The sequence below is a fragment of the Drosophila rhopaloa genome, unplaced genomic scaffold, assembly GCF_018152115.1.
Source record: "Drosophila rhopaloa isolate 14029-0021.01 unplaced genomic scaffold, ASM1815211v1 contig_218, whole genome shotgun sequence".
Lineage (NCBI taxonomy): Eukaryota > Metazoa > Arthropoda > Insecta > Diptera > Drosophilidae > Drosophila > Drosophila rhopaloa.
The window spans coordinates 2,675,264-2,700,238 of record NW_025335104.1 but is presented as its reverse complement, the minus strand read 5'-3'; the positions used below and the strand labels follow the sequence as shown (position 1 = coordinate 2,700,238).

Below are 24,975 nucleotides of genomic sequence, written 5' to 3'. Positions count from 1 at the left end.
GGATCCCACAAATGGCGATGCTGTTGCCACGTTGTGGATGCTCCCGCCCGGTAGCACGAATCCATGCGCTGTCTGCGCAACACTTGTAGCACACAGTGGCTCCACATGATGACTGCTAGTCGTTAGCAATGGCGGTCCACTCCAAGATGGCGGCAGCGTGCAGGCCGCACTGCTCGCACCGACACCGCTTTGTGGGACCGGCCCGACCCCGTTAGTTGAGGCCTCACCGTTAGATGTGGCCCGCTCCAAGATGGCGGCCGGTTTTCTGCTCCACTACTCACTGGCTACTGATCCGCTCGCGCTGCTGTAGGGGTGGCTTCCCCTCCTTTCAGCCGCGTACTCCTCTTGGGGGAATTCTGCATCCCAAGGTCCAAATATGGCGCTCCTCGGCGCTCTCCAAAATGGCGGCACCTATGCCTTCTGGCCGCTGCCTGCGGCTGCCGTTGCTTGGCGCTCCTTGCGCCTCCTGACCGCTGCCTGCGGTCTCCTTCACTGACGCTGTCTGCGTTTCCTTGTCGCTGTCTGCGACTCCGTAACTGACGCTGTCTGCGTCTCCCTCCGAACCCAGTGTTCGGCGCTGGCTGCGCTCCTCTATGTCGCTGTCTGCGACTCCTCTACTGGTACGGGTATTGCTCCTGGCAACTCTCTAGCTGGTCGTCATACCGTCCTCCAGCGCAAGTTGCACATGCAGTCTCCCTAGGACTGCGAATAAAAAGAGTTGTCTTGCATCATATGGAGTTGCCTTCTTAACGGCTACCCCACACGCGTAGGTCCGAAGAGAGGGTGACTTCAGGGGCGGCGTGCGCCGGGTTGTGTGTGGCAGTTGCGCGTTTTATTCTGTTAATAATTCAAATCAGACTTATACATTTCAAACTAACTTAAGCTTACCGCAGTGTGCCCTCCTACAATTCACAAGACAATGATAAGCACAATTTGTGGCGGCATCCATGTTACCGAGATTAGTAAGCCCACATTTCAAGGGCCACGAAATCCATACAAGTTCGGATAAATTAACAAATACTAGATTTCTCTTACAATACTTATTCTACCTATTGATCACAATGTTTGACCGTCGACAAACATATTTAATACAATCAATCATTCGATATTCATCGCCTACAATTGTTTTTACCACACATAGGAGATGGCGTTAACCCGTTTTTAGACGAGGAGGCCAAATAATTCTCTCAGCTGCTCGAGGTTGAGAGTAACTTAATACCAAAAATAAAAAAAAACCAAAATAAGCAAATCGGGACAAATACGACGGAAAAGTAGCATTGAATGTGGTTGCCACAGCGCATTGTTAGCGGCCGGAATCACTGCCAGGCGGTCTACGACCGGCCCATCTCCCCCAACAGGTAAATAACTTACTCCATAATTTTAAATTTGTTTCCTAAAATTTAATAATTACAACTTGTTTTCATTTCAGGTAAGGATGCTTCTTTAAATGCGGGACCCTAAACGCACCAGCGTTTTGGAAATTAATTAAGGGGTCACAGCGGTAGTACCGACAAGGTCGGGAAACTAGCTACGGTCACCGCGAAACCAAATCTTCGCGCCGGCTTTGTTGGGACTGCTGCACCATTTGGGGCCACCTGATCCTGGGGAGCTCCGAGGGATGAGAAGGGACGTGCGTAAGTATATGATATAAATGCCTATGGATCTGAGTGTTTCCCTCACTTTTAGGGATTCCCGCGACCAAATTAGCTGAACGTAACGAGGGGCGAGAAGGACGGACGCAGGTAAATCCGCATTGATTGACAACGGTAAGTACAATTAACAAATGAAAGATTGTTAAATAGCTAGTTATGTGTGTTTTTGCAGGTGTGGTGTTGGCGGTCCGGAGATCGATACCACGCCTCTTTTGGCCACTGTGGACCGCGACGTTATAGAGGCCGCGTGGTGAAGGAGCACGGTCGGGGTCGCGACCCTGTGCTGCTCGCGTTCTACGTGCCCGGAACGGACTTTCCCAGGTAACGTGGAATTTTGTTGTGGTTAAATAACCTAACTGCCGGCGGCGGTTGCTACTCCACCTGGCTGGCTATCGCTGCCTGCGGCTGTTGCTGCTGCCGGTGGCTGTTGCTGCTGCCTGCGGCTGTTGCTGCTGTCTGCTGCTGTTGGTGGCTGAGCACTACCACGAGGTGTTTCTGCTGCCCTTCCTCCGAGAGGAAAATAGCGCAAATAGAAGAAAACCGAAGAAAACTGCCATGGACCTATGTACTAGGGTCCCCAGTGGACCTAAAATAAATAAATTTGCACTTTATTTCCTAACTTCACTCGCACTAATCGCACTCTCACTTTTTCTTGGGCTATTCTAAGATAACAAATAGAAAAATCACGTCGACATGGCTTCGATGTCTGGCAGCAGCTGAACCCTATCCCTGACCTACGCAATGTCATGCTCATCACGCCATTTTCCCTTTCCCTCTCCCAAAAGTGGGTCTGTGGACGAATCCAAGGCCATCCTAGCCATACCCAGAGCGAACCGGGCTAGTTTAAATAGCTAGATAGCCAAGGGCATGAGCAGAAGGGGGCGCCACTTCAGTAAGGGTTGCCACTCTCCAACTTTATCGATACCAAAAACGAATACCTCCTTCTTATTTCCTCCAGCCGATTGCAACATGAAATGCAACATCATATAAGCGTTATATATGCGTCATGCATTTTAAACCTGAAGGAATGCCCTAATTTTTGACCATCATGAACATTTTTTTGAAAAACGTTGTGATCTCGGAAGCTATAAGCTGCTTTCCATTTAGCGCAAGTTTTTTATGCGAATGTGCCACGCCCACAATAGCTTACGACGCTAAGGTCTGTCTAGTTCTCCATTTAACACCCAAATATTTTTCAAATTAATTGTTCATAAGTTTTTAATGAGTTACAACCAATTAAAGTTTTCCCCAATAGATAGCGCTTATTTAAAAATCGGAAACTGTTGCTCTGGCAACCACATTTTTAAAGAGAGAGAGTAAAAATGCTTCATACACATTCTACTAGTGCGTATGAATACCATTTTTACTTCAACGCAGACACATTTCAAACGATTTTGTGAAAATGTAAATCAATACCCATATACGCATTCAAAATTGTTCAAATCGGACCTTTGGCTGAGTAACGGGTATCTGATAGTCGGGGCACCCGAATATAGCGTTCACTGTTGTTATATTTGTAAATTCAACATTCCCAAAATTTTTCGAATCGCTCCAATCATAATATTTTTTTAAAGGTTTCAATATGTACGTTTAAAGGCTTTATTAGGGCGCCAAAAACTTTAAACCTAAAGGAATTGTCTCATTTTTACAATTTTTTTATAGTTTGGCGATGTCCTTCTCGATTCCCATAAAAGCGTTTTATATGCGCCATGCATTTTAAACCTGATGGAATTGTCTAATTTTTGCCCAAGTTAATTGAACTTTTTTTTGATGATACAGGTGCTCTTCTCCTCGATTCTAATAAAAACGTAGGGGGTTGGGCAATAAAATTATACCGGAAAAAAAACCGATTTCAAGTTCCCTTCAGTCATCTTCAAGACGTCATTGGAAACCGGATTGGATTTGGATTTATCAACTTCTTCATCTTTAAAAGATAGGTGCTCTTGCTTAATATTTGCATTTGTAGACATAACATAATCTATTACATATTTTTTTCAGATTTATTTATAAGTTTCTTTATCTTATATATTATATATATATATATATATATATCTACATTTCATGTTTTAAATCTATATCTTAAATTTGAAAAAACATTTCAGACGAATTTTTATCAAAATGTCGCGCTTAGGTGGTCTTCTAGTCTAGAAATTTGAGAAAATCGGAACTTTTTTTTTCTAATTCTATAGTTTTGATATTCAAAACAAGAGAGAACGCTATAGTCGGGTGCCCCGACTATCAGATACCCGTTACTCAGGTAAAGGGAGTGCGAGGGAGATGGAGATAGAAACTTTGATCACGCATAACTTTTTAACGAATGGTCCGATTTAAAAAATTTCTTCTACATTTCGATAGGTATTGATAAACACAATAAAACTGCATTTTTACTTTTCCGAAATATTTAAATGTATCGTATATAAGCGATTGTGGGCGTTAAAGGGGCCGTGGCACCTTTTTGAAACAAACTTGCGCTGCGTAGGAACTCCTAGAATCTGCATGCAAAATGCCAATCCTCTAGCTTTTATAGTTTCCGAGATCTCAGCGTTCATACGGACGGACAGACAGACGGACAGACGGACAGACGGACAGACGGACAGACGGACATGGCTATATCGACTCGGCTAGTGACCCTGATCAAGAATATATATACTTTATAGGGTCGGAAACGCTTCCTTCTAGCTGTTACATACTTTTGCACGAATACAATATACCCTTTTACTCTACGAGTAACGGGTATAAATATCTCCCTAAAAGGATTTTTCAAAACTCAAATTATTTTCAATGTGAAAGCCGTTTTAGTGACGTGGCCACAAGACCGATTGAGCGAACGAATAAATGGCTGGAAGCCCGGGCTACCTTAGTATGAATAACTTTCTCTCCTTCTTTCTATAACAATACCCTTATTTTCAGTATACTACACTAATCGTTTGAAGATCATTGTATGGAGCTGGGATAAGGGAATGTAATTTATACGTAATATTCTATCAGTTACGCTGCCCGAAACTTAACGTAAAACTTTAAACGCGTTTTTCTCGAAACTACTTTTTTGATGCGGTCGCCACTATATCTCAAGATCTAATAATATATCTAATATATCTCTATCGCCGGAACCAACAAAAAATTAAAATTTTAAATTTATAATATTTTTAAAAATTCGACAAAATGGAAAAATTAGTAAAAAAATCGACTTTTTTCTTTGAGTAGCCTCCTTTTCATTAATTTTTTTTTTTGTACTCAAATACTCCTTTAAGTTTAATAATCAAATGATAAAAACGGATAATAAAAATATCTATTCGATTTTTTTTTATTAATTGTTAAAAAAAGCTCGAAATTCAAGCCTCTAGGTTATCATCATCATCAAAAGGCAAATTACCAAACTTATGCTGATCGGAGGGCTTCGACTTACCTGAAGTGCCTCCTTGCTTAAGGGGGGTAAGGTATTACAATTTTTTGTTTGCCTTTTATTTTATTTTTTTTTTCTTCTGAATGCACAACATTTGAAGAAAATTTTTGCGTTAAAACTTCCGAAGTTATGGGTAGTTGAACGTAGGTAAGTTAGCTCGTTTTGTATTCGATTTTTGGGTGTCCAAAATTTTAAATCGCTCTTCTGAAAAGTTCACATTTCAAAGTCGGTGCCATTCATAACTTCAAAACTCCTGCACCGATCCTTTTGAAATTTTAAACACTATTTCTGTACATATTTTACAAGGTAAAGCCGTCGAGTTTTTTTTTTTTGCTCATAATTTTGATTTTACAATGACTAATTAGCCGATTTTTTCCCAAAAAATTTTACTTCCAAGTCTTCGAAAAAATTAAAAAATTTGAATTTAAAAAAAAAAACTCGACAGCGTTACCAGGAGCAAACTATTATCTAACGGATGAAATTGAATTTTTTGATTTCATATGATCAAGCACCGAGTTATGAGGGGCACCGCAATTCAACTTTTTTTCGAGACACGTCCGGACAATTGCTACCATTGAGTATTTGAATATTTATTTGAAGGGCATCGCGATAGGTCTATAAAGGAGAAACTCTGGAAATAAATTCATAAATGAAACCGAAATATCAGCTCAGGAAGCTGTTTACAATATTTTAGGGCTACATTTGTCAGAAACCAGTAACAGAAGCAAGCTCATAAATACCTCGCTTCCTGATCAAAGAGTACGAATAGTCAAGTCAAAAAAGGAGTTGGAGCGTCAGACTCTACAGATATATACGTCGCAGGATTAAATGATTCGTACACTTAGGCCGGAAAGTATTGAGCAAGTATATCTCGCGGATTTTGTCGCTCTCTACGATCGAAAAGTCTGCAAAACAACAAATGAAGAAGATGAGTATGCGGAGCATGAAGAGGAAGATGAACGGAATCCGAATGTGTTTCGAGAAAACTCTACTGATCCCAGCTCTAATGAAGATCTTCCAAGACTCTTAAAATTTCCTCCATTGATTCCTGTTGATGACGTTAGTAGTTTAGTGCGATCTCTAATAGTAAACAACGTCAATATTATGCCGATTTAATGCATAATATGAATCAAAAGAACATTTTTTATAGGTAAAGTGGAGGGGGAGCAGGAGTTGGAAAGAGTCGAATTATTTCGAACATTTATCGCATTCATTGTTTTCGTTACCCGAAGTGATTAACCAGTCTTCTGCTGGATTGGACAGAATTCGAAACTTATGAATGTAAAATTGACTATAATTGATGAAATATCGATGGTGGGAACTAGAGTGCAATCATATTTGGATTGCCGGTTAAAAAAAATTTATAGAACAGACCAATATTTTGGAGGAATTTCCATAATAGTTTTTGGAGACCTTAATCAGCTTCAGCCGGTTGGTGACAAATGGATATTAAAACCCAACACAAGATACGTAAATTGGAATTATTGGAACACCGCTATGGGATTTGTTTAAATTTTTTGAATTGACGGACATAATGAGACAACGTGAAACTGTGAATAATATGTCGGAGGGAAATATGACAGATAGCGACATTGCTTTAATAAATGAGAAAGAGATTTATTCCAGAGATTTGGAAACAATTCAAAGGTAATTCGACTATTATATTCAAACGCATATAATAACTTAAGGGGGTACATACCTTTTTTTGTCGAAAAAAATAGGAAAGTTTGGATTTTTTTATGTATGTAACTATTGTTTTTATTAAATGAATGATTATATTTTCTGAAAGTTTAGATTGTTGACAATGTTTATGCAAAAATTTTTGAAAAAATATTTAATAGTTTTTAAGGTGTGGCTGTTTCCCTTAAACGCCTTTTTTTTTTAAGAGCCTTGCGGTGATAATTCCCCAGGACAAATGGGTCAACTGATACCGAAAAATTAAAAATATTTCATTAGTTTAAAGTAGTATCCTGTACTTGAACGAACGTTTTAAAAAAAATTTTTTTTTTGTGCATTCGGGATCGTTTAATGCAAAAAATGACGTTTTTGGACGCAAAAATTCGTACAAAACTATTTATTTCGGCGAAATAAAAATTTTTACATGAAAAAACGATCGTTCAAGTACTAATAAAATTCATTACGAACATTTAAAAAAAAATTTGAAGAAAATCGGTTTAGTAGTTTTTCGCCAATCCATATCACCGCAAAGTCATTTTTAAAAAAAACCATTTCGAGATATTTGCGTTTAAAGTTTCAAGTTTGGGTTTGGGCGGGGACGAGGCGCGCGGCTAGGAGCGCTGTAACTTTTTTTCTACAGCTCAAATCTCTATGAAAATTTTGGGAAATATATTCAAGAAGTTGTTCTTTAAGATAAAGCAAAAAAAAATTTCGATTTTTTGAAAATAAAAAAGGTATATACCCCCTTAAGACTGGAGCAAATTGATACACAAAAGTTTATATCAACAACAAAGGATACAGTGAAAGGCTCTTCGGATTCTACTGAAAATAAATTTAGGAGAAGTTAAGGCATACGTCGGATGCTTAAGGACTCCCATATTGATTAACCTTAAAAACTTCTGCAAAATATATGATAACAGTGAATATTGACACGAGTGATGGATTAGTAAATGGAGTGGTGAACTTAGGCAGATTGACCAAACACCAAGAGGATCGGTATCGACTCTTTGGATACAATTTATAGAGTCATCCGTTCGATCCGAAGCTCGAACAAAAAAGCAAACAAATCACACCCGAATTGGACTCCTATAGAGCGAATTTTAAGAATATTTCAATTTCAAAAAATTTCCATTTCATGGTAATAGTAACTGAACTATGATAGAGCGATTCCAGTTTCCAGTGGTACCTGCTAAAGCCATAACGATACACAAGACTCAAGGAGCGACATATAGCGAAGTGGTTATGAATGTAGAAAATCGAATAAGCCGAGCGGCTCTTTCCGTTGCCTGGTCTCTCTATATAATAATCACGTCTATATAATATTGGAAAATTTTCTCCCCCAAGAAAATGGAAGAAACAGATTTAGTTTATATTGAGCCAAAAAGCCTCAGAACTGAGAAGAATCTTATACCGTTTCACAAGCAAATCTTCAACAATCCCGAAGAGAAAATTATAGTTTACTATCAAAACATTCAGGGATTACATTTGCGGATGGCTGATGTCGAAAGTTGGACTCTTAACGAAGAGGATTGCGAAATTAACATTAAAGTAATTTTTCACCGAACTATTGAAACACCTTCAAATCATATATGTATTATTATACAGAAATCCTTCATATTCAGTGTCAAAGTTAAGGAATGCACTTGTAGACTGCATAGAGCAGGAGTTAGGCGTAAGAAATCAAATAGTCATTTTGGGTGACTTTAATATATGCCGCTCAACCAGTGAAGCCGTAACGGAAAGGAAGCTAACTGAACTAGACTTCACGGCGCTTTTGGAACGAGTTTCAACAACGAAACAAAACACGAGCATAGATTGGGCATTTTAAAATTTTTGTTTACTAAGAGCTTTCGTTTATGAGTCTCATTACAGTCATCACGACGGAATTTTGCTCTACCTGGGCTAAATGTATAAAAAATAATTAGTTAGTAGCGAATTATTATATGAATAAACCAAATATTATTACTTTACAAGTTATATAAAATATAACCCGAAGTATGCAATGGAATTATTTTTAATCCACAAACTATATATATTCCATTACTCTATGTAAAGTATGTAACTTTACCAATGTACATATATATATATATAAGGCTGAGAGGCTTATAATAATATATTTAATATTGGCTTATAAATTTAGAACAAGGGCATGGAACTTGGCGCACAATATTAATGTTAATTGTTAATCAAATTAATATTATTCTACAAGTTATATAAAATAGAACTTTGAAATAGTTTAATAAACGTACACTGCCTTTCATTAGTATTTAAGTAAGCTGTTAAACCAGCTGTAAATAACAAAAGATTATATTTAATATTGGCGTAGAAATCTGGAACACGAATTCGGAAACTTTTGGACGGCGATGAAATTATTTCTAATCGGGGGAACTAGTCAAAAAGAAAATGCAAATTTACAGCGCATAATATAACGCGATTGGAATGTGTTTACGTATTTTATGTAAAGTATGTAACTTTACCTATGTATAGATTTAAAGGGCTGAGAACCTTATAATAATATATTTAATATTGGCGCATAAATTGGCGTGCAATATTAAAGTTAATTGTTTATCAAATTAATAATATTCTACAAGTTATATAAAATATAACTTTAAAATAGTTTAATATACGTAATATCATTAGTATGTAAGTAAGCTGTTAAAACAGCTGTAAGTAACAAAAGATTATATTTAATACAAGGGCTTGGAATTTGGCGTACAATATAAAGAAAAATCCACGGAAAGTCCATATGGTCGTATATAAAATATAGAGGATTAATACTCTTGACAGGTACAAAACTGTCCGATCTACCGTTTCTCATTGGATTAATAAGGTCGCTGGTGAGGGAGTGTGGTGACTCCCGAAAAAGTTTTTAGCATATTTGTTCTTTGGCCTTTTTTAAAAAGACTACGGGTTTATTTTACATACATAGCTACTTTTGCAATTTTATGGTCTTTTATGGTACCGATGTTTTACCTGTGGAGAACGGTTGCGCGAATTCGACGATACGGCACTCTAATGTGCTGGAGCGACTTACAAAAATTAGTGTTCGCTCAAAAATCGATAAAAGATACAGCCAAACTTTTTGCCAGCAACGAACGCGGTTTAAACTCATGGGAATCGCTTAAAAATCGCTTGATGAATTCCAGTCTAATGTAAGCTTCAAGCAAGTTCACAAGCAATTAGATGAAACCAAACGCCGCAAAGTCGAATATTTCTATAGTATGAAGGACATCGCCTCGCGTGGGAGTGTCTAAAAGAAGCGCTTATGCAGTACGGCATTGATGGGATCGAAGAACTATCGGTTAGTAAATCAATATTGTACGGCGCAAGAAATTTAAGTGAATTCAAAAATAAACTCAAGGACTACCAAACGGAAAGTGATAAACAAAAATCGAAATCGAAAATCGAAAGTTAGCTCAATGATAAACCAAAACGGTCCAGTAAAAAGCTACCTTTCCAACGACTGCAACAGCAAAAAGGGACTTAAGTGCTTCCAAAGCAACAAGTTCGGTCATATTTCGAAAAACTATGTGAAAAAAGAAAAGCCAGCTGAAAATAAATCCAATATGAACCGTGTCCAACCCAAGAACGACATCACTAGCAAATAAGTGGCATTTGATGTCAATCGATCGGCACGGGCTTTTACCCTGGTCAAGGTTTGCATAAAACAAGAAAGGAAAGCTAACTTCGGGCGGAGCCGAAGTTGATATACCCTTGCAGAATACTCTGTAAATTATATTCTCCAAAATTATTCATATGATGCATTCTTAATACTCATAAAAAATCCCAACTGCCTAACTTTAAAAACACCAAAGTTATGGCATTTCCAATGGTTCAGTTATATGGCAGCTATAGGATATAGTCGGCCGATCCAAAAATATGGCTAAATATAAAACCCATAGTAAATCCCAGCTTCCTAACTTTACAAACACCAAAGTTATGGCATTTCCGATCAATCAGTTATATGGCAGCTATAGGATATAGTTGGCCGATCCCGGCCGTTCCGACATATATACTGCGTGCATGGAAAGAAGGGTGTGTGCAAAGTTTCAATTCGATATCTTTAAAACTGAGAGACTAGTTCGCGTAGAAATAGACAGACGGACAGACAGACGGACAGACGGACATTGCTATATCAACTGAGGAGGTGATCCTGATCAAGAATATATATACTATATATGGTCGGAGATGTCTCCTTCACTGCGTTGCACACTTTTGACCAAAATTATAATACCCTCTGCAAGGGTATAAAAATAAGATTTGGAAAGATGCATGTCAAAAGCTTTTACACTGCGCGAAATATCTTCCATTCTTGCAAGTTATATCCGATTGTTCCTATGTGAGCTATAGGATATAGCCATCCGATCGGGGCGGTTTTCAAACTTGATCTGCGCACACATGATTTAGGACGACTGTAAAAGTTTCAGACCGCTTCCTTTTAAACTGAGCTCGCAAACGGTATTAAAACAAACGGACAGACGGACGGACAGACGGACATGGCTATATCGACTCCCATATTGATCCTGATCAAGAATATATATACTTTATGGGGTCGGAAACGTCTCCTTCACTGCGGTACAAACTTCTGACCAAAATTATAATAGCCTCTGCAAGGGTATAAAAAAGATTAGCTATATGAAATCAATTTCATTTTTAAATAGCGGTTGTAGTATTTAGTTGTCTGATTGGCAACATGTTTTAGCAAGGTATACATAAATAAATTAGATTTGCATAGTTTCATGTCAATAGCTTTTATACTGCAAAAATATCATATACAAATATAAAAAAATGGATATTTTCGCAGCCTTTAACAATTTTTCCTACTGAAGGTATAATATATAGACGCCCGATCGGCTTTTACCCAGATCAAGGTATGCGTAAATAAATAAGACTTGGAAAAATGTATGTCAATAGCTTATACACTGCGCGAAATATCGCGGACGTGTAACCGATTTCACCCTATTTTTCCTATGGGAGCTATAGGATATAGACGTCCGATCGGCACTGCATTTACCTTGGTCAAGGTATGCATAAAAAATACGATTTGGAAAGATTCATGTCAATAGCTTATATACTGCGCGAAATATTTTCAATTCTTGCAAGGTATATCCGATTGTTCCTTGGGAGCTATAGGATATAGACGTCAAACTTGATCTGGGTACATATGTTTTATGACGACTGTGAAAGCTTCATATCGCTAGCTCGCAAACGGTATTGAAAGAGACGGACAGACGGACATGGCTATATCGACTCCCCTATTGATCTTGATCAAGAATATATATACTTTATGGGGTCGGAAACGTCTCCTTCACTGAGTTACAAACTTCTGACCCTCTGCCAAGGTATAAAAATGTTTAGCTCCATTGGATACGTCCAGCAAGTTTAACATCAAACGCGAAGACTAGTATATCGAGATGAACAAGCCAAACTCGAAAGCTTTGCCATTTTTATAATCGGTTTCGGTAATATTAACAGCAAAATTAGCTTTATCGGTCACTTCATGCCTTCAATTGAAATCGACGGAAATTAATATTTTCTAAACTTTTCGATATAAAATTAATAATCGGAGAAGAACTATGCTTACACGCTGACATTCTATCCGGTCGCAATGGTTTAAGCGTTCGAAAAGTGCATTCCAACACTGAAGATTTTGAAATGAACCTGATAAATATCGACGCAGTGTCCGAAACTGAACTAAATATAAACAAAGCGGTCAGTGCGAGTGCGCAAACAGTAGTTCGTGAACTAATATCAAACTACGAGCCACAGACAGTAAAAACTAATCGATTTTGTATCGATTACAGACGCAAAAATAAGGTAATTATCAAGGACAGAGACAATAACGGCTGTTTGGCTTTTGTTTTGCTTACATTTTTTAGGAAACTTGTTTTGAATTTTATGTTTAATGAGCTTTGGTTGATTTTTGTTTTTGATTCGCAGGGTAATTTTGTTTGATGTTGTTATTTAATGTTGTATATAATTTTTTATGTATGCTTATTCTTGAAAGTCGCCGTCCGGATTAGTTAACGATAAATATACATACATATTATATAATAATCGTATAATTTTAATCTTGGAAAATAACAAATTGTTTAATCACTATAAAGTACAGACAAAAATATTCGAAGTGATTTTCTGAAATTTGTATTACTATTTTAAATCAAGAAGTTAGCTTTTAATGATTTTTATATATTTAAATTTCAATCGAAAACTAAAACAATATACAAGTTTATTTATCCAATTTTGTTATTGGTAGGATAGCATTATAAAATGGATAATTTTCCTATGCTATATTTTTTCGAGCGGCGAAAACGCTGTTCTTGTCTCTGTCCGCCCTAAAATTCTATCGTCTGTAGGGTATGCAGGCACCATCCGCAACAACCAAAGCTGATTTGGTTTGAAGTTTTCTCAACCTCTAAGCGCAGACACCGACTGCGATATGCCCTGTTCGTATCTCAGTAGATTGATATATATGAAAAACATTTTACTGCTACCACTGATATGAATTTGTAAACCAATATTAAATTTATGCTGAAATATTAAAAAATATATAACATATAATATTCTTATTTTTATCATTAACCCTGAAAAACTAATACGGTTTTGTATTAATGAAAACGCGAAACTTTGTGAACGCAGGGAAATTTATTTTATTGGCGATGGCGACGAAAAGGAGTTAGCTCAGAACGATGTTCATATAACAACTGACATTTAATTTCAATATATAGACGCTTAAACCTAACTTAACAAAGGGGCGAGAGACGGGACGAATTCGCGAGAGCGATTAAATCTTTATTGTGCTCCCGCTCCCGCCTTACACTAGTTAACAAAATTCAAAAAAACGCAAAGTGCGCGAACACCGCCCCCTCTGAAGGACCGCCGTCTTCAGCATGGCAGAGGAAGCACCGCCAGCCTATGCACCGCTCGCCGTTACGTCCCATCCTTCGTCTTCACGTCCGCCACTCGGACCTTGCTGTCAGCGCCGACGTGCACCGCCACGATCCGCCCGGTCATCCACTGCTGCGGCGGAAGGTTGTCCTCGGCGACGACGACGAGAGCTACCACTTCGACGTTTTGGACCTCCTGGTGCCACTTGTTTTTCGCCTGGAGGCTCGAGACGTACTCCCGGGACCAACGCTGCCAAAACCTGTGCCTGAGACACGAGACACTGCGCCATCGTCGTAAGCAGGTTGGGCTGACTTGGTCCGGGAGCGCTGCTGAGGGTGGAGCAAGGAGGGGCCCGCCGATCAGGAGATGGCCTGGGCTTAGGGCTTCGCCGTCGTTGGGATCCGTGCAGATCGCTCCGAGGGGCCTGGAGTTGAGCACGGCCTCCACGCTGGTGAGGAGAGTTCCGAGCTCCTCCGCGGTCAGGATGTCTTCGCCGACCGTCCGAAGGAACAGGTGCTTTGCAGACTTCACACCTGCCTCCCAAAGTCCGCCGAAGTGAGGTGCTCTGGGCGGTATGAACGCAAACTCGCATCCTTTTCTTAATGCGAATGTTGCGATACCGCCCCCTGCTCCTCCAGACGGGCCCGGAACTCTCTCATGTGGCGATCGGCTCCGACGAAGTTCGTCGCGTTGTCACACCACACCTTCTCCGGAATCCCGCGTCGACTCACGAACCTTTGGAATGCCAACAAAAACGCATCAGTGGTGAGGTCAGACACTAACTCTAAGTGGACCGCTTTGGACGCAAAACATACAAACAATGCCACGTATGATTTGTACGGTGGCTTGCCACGGATACGATACGTTGTGTTAAATGGGCCACAAAAATCAACACCACAGATATTAAAAGGGCGGAGAGCTCGAAGTCTGTCTGATGGCAAGTTCCCCATGATTTGCGTCAAGAGTTGCGGCTTGCACCGAAAGCAACGAATGCAAGAACGAACTGTTCTGCGGAAAACTTCCTGCGCATTAACCAACCATATCTTTTCTCGCAACAGACTTACAAGAGCTCGCATGACAATTTGTAACGTGCAGGTAGGACACGTACGTTTTAACAAACTGTGAGCCTTTCGACAACAACAACGGGAATTTGGCTTCGTACGGGATAGGAGCATTCAATAACCGACCCCCAACTCGCAGCAATGTCGAGGAACACCAATCTAATTTTTTCTCCTGAAGAAAAGGGCTTAGTTTTTGTATATTCGTTGCTACCGGTTTATTTTTTCGAATTTTACCCATGTCGTCACTGAACTCGTGAGATTGGATCACTTCCACTATTTTCTCAAACGCAAAATTCAGTTCTCTTGGTGTAATACTTTTTTCAAAGGGCTGCGACACTTTTTTACACCTTTGAATAAACCGTAAGACCCACACGAAAACCCTTAGAAGCCTTATGTGCGACGAAAAGGATTCTATTTTCTGAAGCACATAATTGGGCTCTGGAATTACCACAAGCGCCAATGCTGATTTGCGTAATTCCATCGACACGACATCAGCAGGTACTTCGAAGTGTCGATTTACAGGCCAATCTTTTTCTGCATCGAGCAAAAACGACGGCCCAGCGAACCAAATGGAGGCTGTAAGTTCCTCAACGTCACGCTGGGTTTACTTTCGTGGGGACATATCTCCAGATTGCTTTTTCCGACCACTCTTGAATCTCCGCCACTCGGTTTGAGACAAAAACTGACAACGACGAAGGATGCGTTTTGATCCAATGCAAAGTGATCTCCGAATCCGTCCAGAGGAACACTTTTGTAATCGGAAAATTGAGCAATGGTCTTACACGATTATAAAGATCCGCAAGAAGGTGAGCTGCGCACAACTCAAGGCGAGGCAAAGTTTTCGTCTTGAGGGGAGCTACTTTGGATTTTGCTGTCAATAAAGATACTTTTAAACCTTCAGCGGTACTAGTTCGAACGTAGATGCACGCTCCATATGCTCGCATGGAAGCGTCAGCGAAACCATGTATTTCTGCCGGGACTTTGGCGTCTGTATGAACGAATCGCGATACCTTGATCTTGGGCAGCTGCAACAGCGTTCTCTTGAAAGCTTCCCAAGATGTCTGCAGTTGCATCGGCAGCGACTCGTCCCAGTCTAACTTTCGAAGCCACAGTTCCTGCAACAACATTTTTGCCCTAGTCACTAGAGGACACAATAGGCCAAGCGGATCGAAAAGTCGGGCAGTCACCGACAGTATGTTTCGTTTTATCGCACGAAGATCCAGGAAAGAGTCATCCAACCGAAATTGAAAGTAATCTTTACCCGGCAACCAAACCACGCCAAGTGTTTTAGTTACGTCTGAGTCTGCCGTTAGCGGCATGACAGCGCTTTCAGATGCGGACAACTCTGGACAGTTAGAAAACCATTTTGCCAATTCAAATCCTGCCTCTTGCAATACCTGAGAAAATTCGTCTCGAAGGCTTAGCAGGTCCTCAACGCATCTGGCGCCAGTCAACAAATCGTCAACATAAATGTCATTCTGAATGACCTTAGCGGCTTTTGGACACGAATCCTGCGCGATCTCTCCAAGCCGCATTAAACACCGAATCGCCAGATAGGGTGCTGGCGAAGTTCCATAAGTCCCGGTGTTCAGCTTGAAGATTTTTAGAGACTCAGATGGATCTCGTCTCCACACTATGAGCTGAAAGTTTCGGTCAGCTTCGTCAACCATTACTTGACGATACATCTTTTTTACGTCTGCTGCAAGCGCAAACTTGTGCAGTCTGAACCGAAGAAGGGTCGAATACAGCTCCTCTTGAATGGTGGGGCCAACCATCAAGATGTCATTCAACGCGACCTGCGTCGATGTACGGCTCGAGGCGTCGAATACCACTCTCAACTTTGTCGAGGTGCTTTGAGGTCGCAGCACGCATTGGTGCGGAATGAAATAGTGCGAACTGTCTGGAATTTTATTGTCAGTGGAAGACATGTGGCCCATGGCTTCATATTCTTCCATGAATTCCAGATACATCTTTTTTAAAGAAGGATCTTTGGATAATCTTCTTTCAAGCGACAAAAATCTACGTTTCGCAACTTCATATGATGAACCAAGAGTGTTTGGGTCAGATTTGAACGGCAAACGAACCGAAAATCTTCCGGACGACAATCTTTGAGTATTTTTCTCAAAGTGTTGCTCACAAAGTTGCTGCTCAGGAGTATGGACCTTGGCCTTGGGCGGCAAGTCCTCCACAGACCAAAATTTCTGCAGGGTTGTGTCTATTGACTCCAACACTTCCTCCTGGCAGCTGAGATGTACCAACTTTTCAGCATTTCTTATTTTTTCTGAGGCACATCTCCCTGACACTATCCAGCCGAGAACTGTTTTCTGCAAAATGGGAAACTCAGGCCCTTGCTTTATCTGGCCGACTGACAATAGTTCAAAGAACGAGTCTGCGCCTATAAGCATGTCTATTTTTTGGGGCTTGAAGAAGAATGGATCTGCCAATTGAATATTTTCAGGCACCCTCCAGCCGCTGGTGTTCACCGTTTGATCCGGATGATAACCAGAAATATTTTTTAGTATGTAAAATTCGGACGACAATTGACTGCTACCCACTCGCGACTTGACTATCGTGTGTATTTTCTTGGTTGCTTGAGCACTAGTTCCACCAATGCCCCGCAAGCTCAAACACACGTCCTCTCTCTTAATCTGAAGTCTCTGAGCGAGCTCGTCGGTCACAAAATTTACTTGTGAACCAGAATAGAGCAACGCTCGAGCCAAAACTAATTCGCCACTTTTTGTTTGGACGCTCACGATGGCTGTGGCAAGAATAACTCTATCCGATGCAGTCGCATGCAAAACATGCGAAGTGGATGGAGTATTCTGCAAGAGCGTGGGCTGAGGAGGAGGTGGCAACGCGAGATTTGATGGCGAATAAATGTGCAGCAATGTGTGGTGTGAAGACTTACACACTCTGCATCTCTTCGATTTGCATCTTTTTACCGTGTGGCCCTTACGAAGGCAGTTAATGCACAAGGGAGCCTTTTTTGCGAAATCGAATCTTTGCTGAACTGTTAGGGCAGCAAAAGCAGTGCAATTTCCTACTTGATGTTCTGCTGAGTTGCAAAACACACATACTTCGCGGTCGTCCATGGCAGCAACAAACAAAAAACTCCTGTTTCCATTCTTCTTTGGATAAGCCTGGCTCTGCTGAACAATTTTTGGCTTACACGCTTCTTCGGCAACCATATGCTGATAGCGCTTGTTCAGGGCCGACTCACACTCGCTCCAAAGAGGAAGCGAGGTATAATCCAATTGTTCTTCCCATTTTCTTTTAGTTCCTGCATCGACTTTGCCCATTACTAGATGGATGAGGATGGCATTCGTAATACGTTTGTCATCCCCAATGGACAAAAGAGAGTCGTACAGCGCTGTGACTGTGTCGATCAGGTTTCTCAAGGCGGTAGCTGATGGCTGGGAAATCTTTGGCAGATTAAACAGTGTCGATATATTGTCAAAGAAAATTAAACAATCATTATCGTACACCCGCCTTAGGCTAGCCAGAGCTTTTGGATAATTATCCGCGGTAACTTGGAATGCCCTGACTGTTCCTAGCGCGTCTCCAGCCAAACACGATACTAGATGGTTGAATTTTTCGATATCGTGCAGCGTGTCATCTTTGTCAACAAAAGTTTCGAAAAGGCTTATAAAATTTTTAAATTCGGAATGTTTTCCGCTGAAGGTTGGAAGAGCGACGCTCGGCAAACGGCATTGGGGTGTGCGCGTTGCCGGCGGAGCGGAATTGTCAACGCTCTTACGCTTTGTTTCCGCAATTAGGGAAATTAGCAACGATTTTGCTATTATCGCAGTCTCTTCGAACTCTTCGCGGTACTCATCATCTCCATCTTTCGCTTCAATTTTATTTTGTATAAGCGAAGCATTTTCGATGTGCGTATTTAGGATTTCCAATCGACATTCTAACTCAACCGTATTTAAAGAGAATCGACCCTCATTTAAATATATTTGCGTTCGCTCTATACTCCTCATATATCCATCTCGTTGGTTTTTCAACTCTTCGATTTCCTGGTTGTTGCTTTCTGATTTTGGCATTTTTTTTTTTTTTGGTATCGAAGATTTTTAAATTTAATTTATTTATTTATTTTTTTTTTTAATTATATGTAAGTGTGTACAAAAAAATTTTGTTTTTAAATTTATTAAATTTAAATAATAATAACCAACGAGAGGAATAAGCTGAACGCAAGCAGTGTAGGGGAGTTTTTTAAAATGAATTAAAGAATTAATTTAAGGAATCCTAAATTATTTAATAATTAAATATAATATGCCGAGCGCACGTAGTGTAGGGGAGCACACGCCAAGCTCGAACACCAAAAAACGAACAAACGTTTAGGCAGCGGCAACGATTGCACCGTTCCAGCGATCGAAAACGAAACGACGAAAGAGAACTCTAAAGAACCGGGCTGCGCTGTCTATGTGTGTGTGTATGTGTGTACGGCTGGCGGTGCTCAACGCAATGCTAACGGAGGCTGATGCACTGACCGATAACTAAGGGCAACAAATATATAAACCTGACGCTTAAAAGCGCGGGAAATGGCGAAAAGCAAGGGAAATTTGAAGAAAATGCGCGGCGGAAAATTTGCCGGGGATTTAATTCTCGAATTATAACTTTTCACAATTCTCAACTTTTGCCTTTTTAATTTTTTGCACAGCTACATATAATTGGTGTTCACTACGACGAGAAATGGGGGAATTTTATTTTTTAAAAAAACCAGGATGCCGACAAATATTTATTTTATTTTGGTCCAAAGCGATTCACTTATGTATGTATGTATGTATAATTCGAAATATGTATGTAAATATGTATGGATGTATATATCAGAATTATAATCGTTAGTACATGCAAGTTTTATTTATTTCTTGGTTAGAATGCTCGCTATCTACCGAATTTTTCACACGAATGCAAAAAGTTGAAAGATGGGCCAAAACACAATTTAGGACACGCCACAGATTAACTTTCAACTTTAAACACTCTATACCTGGTGGGACGATACACATCCGTCGGCAACTTCCCTCTTTAAATCCATGTCCCTTCCTAAAGGCAGCAACTGGCGACAAGCAGCGGCAACAACAACTTCTGGTCCAGTTAACGAAATGCAGCGGTCAAATTGTCCAGCGGCAGCAACGACGAATTACAGTATAAATTAAAGCAGCGGCAACAACAACTTCAATGTTTAAAGCCGGCGCGATTTATTTAGTTTTAATTTTGTATTTTTCACCAAAAAACACTCGATTTCCACTGCAGATCACGTCGGGGTCACCATGAAAAACTAATACGGTTTTTTATTAATGAAAACGCGAAACTTTGTGAACGCGGGGAAATTTATTTTATTGGCGATGGCGACGAAAAGGAGTTAGCTCAGAACGATGTTCATATAACAACTGACATTTAATTTCAATATATAGACGCTTAAACCTAACTTAACGAAGGCGCGAGAGACGGGGCGAATTCGCGAGAGCGATTAAGTCTTTATTGTGCTCCCGCTCCCGCCTTACACTAGTTAACAAAATTCAAAAAAACGCAAAGTGCGCGAACAAACCCAATAGTGAATACGCCCATATTGTTAGGGTACGAAGTCAGAAAAGTAGCAAAAGACAAAATATTCGTGCTGCATCGAAATGAAATGATCGCACACATGCACCCCTGTATGAGAAAGCATGAACACGCATACATACAAAGACCAATTCAAGCGCAGGGCAACCTTCTTCAAAATGCGCCTCTCTGCGACTGAACGACCGAACTCGTGCAATGAGCGCGCGAGCATCAAAATGAGAATAAGAATGTGAGCGAAAAAAACCCTAAGGCACACAAAGTGTCCGGGGCCTGCCGCTAAAAGCCCTGGGGCCTCCCGCGAAAATATTTTTGTGTCCATTTTCGTTGTATGAAATGACCAGTCTATATGTTAGTGGTTAGACGCACCAACTTTTATTTTAAATAAAAGGCTATATTTATAATAATGCTTATTCTAATTGTCCAAAAAGCTTTTTTTATCAGAGTTCGAATCTTGTTCGAAAAATATGTGCTTACAGCTGTTTGATTTGCGAAAAAATAACTGTACTTTCGAAGATTTTAGAAATTTTTATGGCAATCACGCGTTGGTCATTGAAATATACGCACTTTAGATTTCTTTGTCTGGCGTAATCAAGTGCAGTTTTTTGTATTGAGAAAATATTAAAAAGAAACAAATAAATTGTTTTAGAGTTATATTTAAAGGGACCCCTCATTCTCGTTTTTAAATTTGGACGTTTTTCAATGGGTTGGAAAATGTACATATATTATTTTTTAGGCTTGCAACTTTGCATCCATTTATTTAAAGACTTAAATAATAAGAAAAAAATTTAATTTTTTCAGCCACAAATCAAGGTAAAAAGAAAAGAAGATCTTCACCGATTTGATTTATCCTAGATCATGCTATAGCTATATATGCATAGAAAAACGTATTTAAATTTGGAACCGATTGGATTAATAGTTTTTAAGTAATCTCCTACGCCAGTCGTAAAAATACTGTTTCGAGAAAAACGCGTTTAAAGTTTTGAAAAGCTATGGCCTTCGCCTGAGGCTTCCAAAAAAAAATCGGCTTTATCTTCAACAGTTTTTGAAATTTTTTTGAAACTGAGAATGGGGAAGGTTCCCTTAAACGTCAAAAAGCAGACTTTTTTCACTCGCAAGGACTGTCCAATCGAAACATTACCAAAAAGATAAGTCTCAGCTCCAGGACTGTTGATAGATATTTAGAAGATCCAGAGGAATATGGAAAAAACTTCAAAGGAAAAAAAAGCACTATCTGAACCAGCAGTACGCAAAATTGTTAGAATTGCATCAAATTCGACTAAGTCCGCAGCTAACATTAAGGAATTAGCCTGAGTAAAAGCAAGCCTTTAAACTGTTCAGCGTACAATCAGAAATGCAGAACACCTTAAGCGTCTAAAAATCAAGAAAAAACCTCCTCTGAATGCAATACGCAAAGATTCGCGAAAGAATCAATCTGACACTCGGCTTAATGATTGGCGTTCTGTTATTTTTACTGATGAAAAACGTTTTAATTTAGATGACCCCGATGACTTTCAATATTATTATCACGATTTGCGAAAATATGAGCTATATTTAAGTCGAGAAGGTGGAGTAATGGTGTGGGGTGCCATCACGTTTTATGGAACAATTGACTTGATTTGTATCGATCAGAAGATGAACGGCGGTCGCTTCAAAACATTGTTGGAGTCCGTATTTCCAAAATTAAATGATCTCTTTGGACCAATTCCTTGGATTTTTCAACAAGACAATGCTCCTATTCATAACGCTCGAGTAGTAAGGTCGTTTATTTCAAGTCAAAACCTTATTCTTATGAAGTTATTACTAAATAATAATAAATATTAACACCAACTACAAATTTAAGTTAAAAATAAGATACTTCTTTTAAAAAAAAAAAAATATACCAAGAAAAATGTGCCTTATTTTAAGTTGCTTGAATAAAATGTTTGAAAACACAACTTATGTTATATTTTTATAATATTTTGATTATTATAATTGAAGTATTATTAAATAACCAAGGTTTTTGCATATTAACTTTTTTTTAATAATCATTAAAAAAATAAATATAAAAAAATTTTTTGTGGAAAACTGAGTGCGTCTAACCAAAGACCAGCAGTGTATATTTCAAAGCAATATTTTGATAAATATAAAAAACGGCAAAACACATTAAAAAAAAAAAATTTTTAACGGAAATTTCTATGGGACCAATATGATATAGTCGCTTGATCCGGATATATGGTCGAGGCAACTTTTGGTAAGTTTCAAGCAGATAGCTTTAAAACTCAGGGACCATATTGCGTAGAAACGGACGGACGTACAGAAAGACATGGATAGATCGACTTTCCTGGTGATGCTGATCAAGAATATATGTATATACTTTATAGGGTCGGAAATGTCTCCTTCACTGCGTTGCAAACTTTTGACTAAACTTTAAATACCCTCTGCAAGGGAATAAAAAGAAAAACAAGAGAGAACGCTATAGTCGGGTGCCCCGACTATCAGATACCCGTTACTCAGGTAAAGGGAGTGCGAGCGAGATGGAGATAGAAACTTTGATCACGCATAACTTTTTAACGAATGGTCCGATTGGAAAAATTTCTTCTACATTTCGATAGGTATTGATAAAAACAATAAAACTGCATTTTTACTTTTCCGAAATATTTAAATTTTTAAAATCGTATATAAGCGATTGTGGGCGTTAAAGGGGGCGTGGCACCTTTTTGAAACAAACTTGCGCTGCGTAGGAACTCCTAGAATCTGCATGCAAAATGCCAATCTTCTAGCTTTTATAGTTTCCGAGATCTCAGCGTTCATACGGACAGACAGACGGACAGACAGACGGACAGACAGACGGACAGACAGACGGACAGACAGACGGACAGACGGACATGGCTAGATCGACTCGGCTAGTGATCCTGATCAAGAATATATATACTTTATAGGGTCGGAAACGCTTCCTTCTAGCTCTACGAGTAACGGGTATAAAAACAAGATTCTAAGAGGTAAATCCGTATTAGAACTAAAAACTTAAATATAAATGTATGAGAAAGTAAGGGGAAATACTCTAAGTAAAGAAGAAAAGCAATCTAAGAGAATACATAGTAGTTCGACTAGAATGTGCTACAACTGCGGAAAGAAAGAACATTTCCCAAAAAACTGGACACATTTAATACACAAGTAATATTCTGCAATCGCCATAAATCTGGTCACATTGCTAAGCAGTGTGATGAAATGAAATAGTCTTCCCCAGAAAAGCAGTGGCGGATCTAGGGGGGGGTGGCAAAGGGGCAAGCGCCCCGGGCGCCAAATCTAAGAGGCGCTAAATCGAGTCCGACTAGCAATATATGTTTCGAGAATTCATATCCCCTATAGAATACAAGTGTAAGTGTTTTATGATGTGATCAAAAGGAAAAGGGACGCTCGAAACGTCATAATAAACTTTCTTGCTTAGAGAGAAAGAGAGAGAGAGAGCGAGCAGTATACGTGTTAGGTTATACTATTGTGACGGCATTGAAAATTTTGCTGACTCTACCATTGTCCGTGGCTTCGTGTGAGCGATCATTCAGTAAACTGAAATTGATAAAATCTTATCTCCGCACAACCATGAACCAAGACAGGCTGTCAAATTTAGCTATACTATCTATCGAAAATGAAGTAGCAGCATCACTCGACTACAATGATATTATTGCTGAATTTGCGGAAATCAAGGCCAGAAAAGTAATATTCTAAAGGTAATATTTTTTTGTCTTGCAAAAACACAAATAATAATGTTTTTTCCGTTGTAACTGACAAAAGAATCGATATGAAATACAATTCTTCAAACATATAAGCTTTTAATAATTAATAACCTATTTACACTTAAAATACTCCTAATGTTATTCGTACAGCAAATAGGGAGGGGGCAAAATATTTCGCTTTGCCCCGGGCGCCAGCAACCCTAGATCCGCCACTGCAGAAAAGGAAGAAAAAAATGTAATTGAGGAAGGGCTATTTACAAAAACTTTGGCGTACATAAATTTACTTTACCGCAATGATAGATTCTGGCAGCGATTTAAGTCTCAAGAAGGATAACGTGTTCAAGAAATTCGATGGGCTGAAAGTTAACAAGAAAGGAAAGCTAACTTCGGGCGGAGCCGAAGTTGATATACCCTTGCAGAATATTCTATAAATTATATTCTCTAAAATTATGCATATGATGCATTCTTAATACTCATAAATAATCCCAACTTCATTACTTAAAAACACCAAAGTTATGGCATTTGCAATCGTTCAATTATATGGCAGCAATAGGATATAGTCGGCCGATCCTTATGAAATTTGGTAAGTCGAATTGATTGGCCAAAAATAAAACCTATAGAAAATCCCAACTTTCTAACTTTACAAACACCAATGTTATGGCATTTCCGATCGTTCAGTTATATGTCAGCTATAGGATATAGTCGGCCAATCACGGCCGTTCCGACTTATATACTGCGTGCAAAGGAAATAAGGTTGTGTGCAAAGTTTAAATTCGATATCTGTAAAACTGAGAGACTAGTTTGCGTAGAAACAGACAGACGGACAGACAGACGGACGGACGGACAGACGGACATGGTTATATCAACTCAGGAGGCGATCCTGATCAAGAATATATATATTTTATAGGGTCGGAGATGTCTCCTTCACTACGTTGCACACTTTTGACCAAAATTATAGGGTATAAAAATAATATCTAACATCTTAAAGGCATTGGAAGAGGTGAATTGAGGAC

General features: G+C 39.3%; 1 protein-coding gene and 1 long non-coding RNA gene across 2 annotated transcripts in view; one reads left to right on the top strand and one right to left on the bottom strand.

Annotated features, from left to right (window-relative positions):
* LOC108048448 (pickpocket protein 19) overlaps nucleotides 1-24,975 on the bottom strand; it is a 94,711-nt gene that overhangs the window by 21,676 nt on the left and 48,060 nt on the right. The gene's annotated exons all lie outside the window — the stretch shown is intronic.
* On the top strand, nucleotides 1,251-1,999 carry LOC108044268. Its single transcript, XR_001769292.1, has 3 exons — nucleotides 1,251-1,358; nucleotides 1,430-1,766; nucleotides 1,825-1,999. It is a non-coding gene; the product is annotated as an uncharacterized LOC108044268 (long non-coding RNA).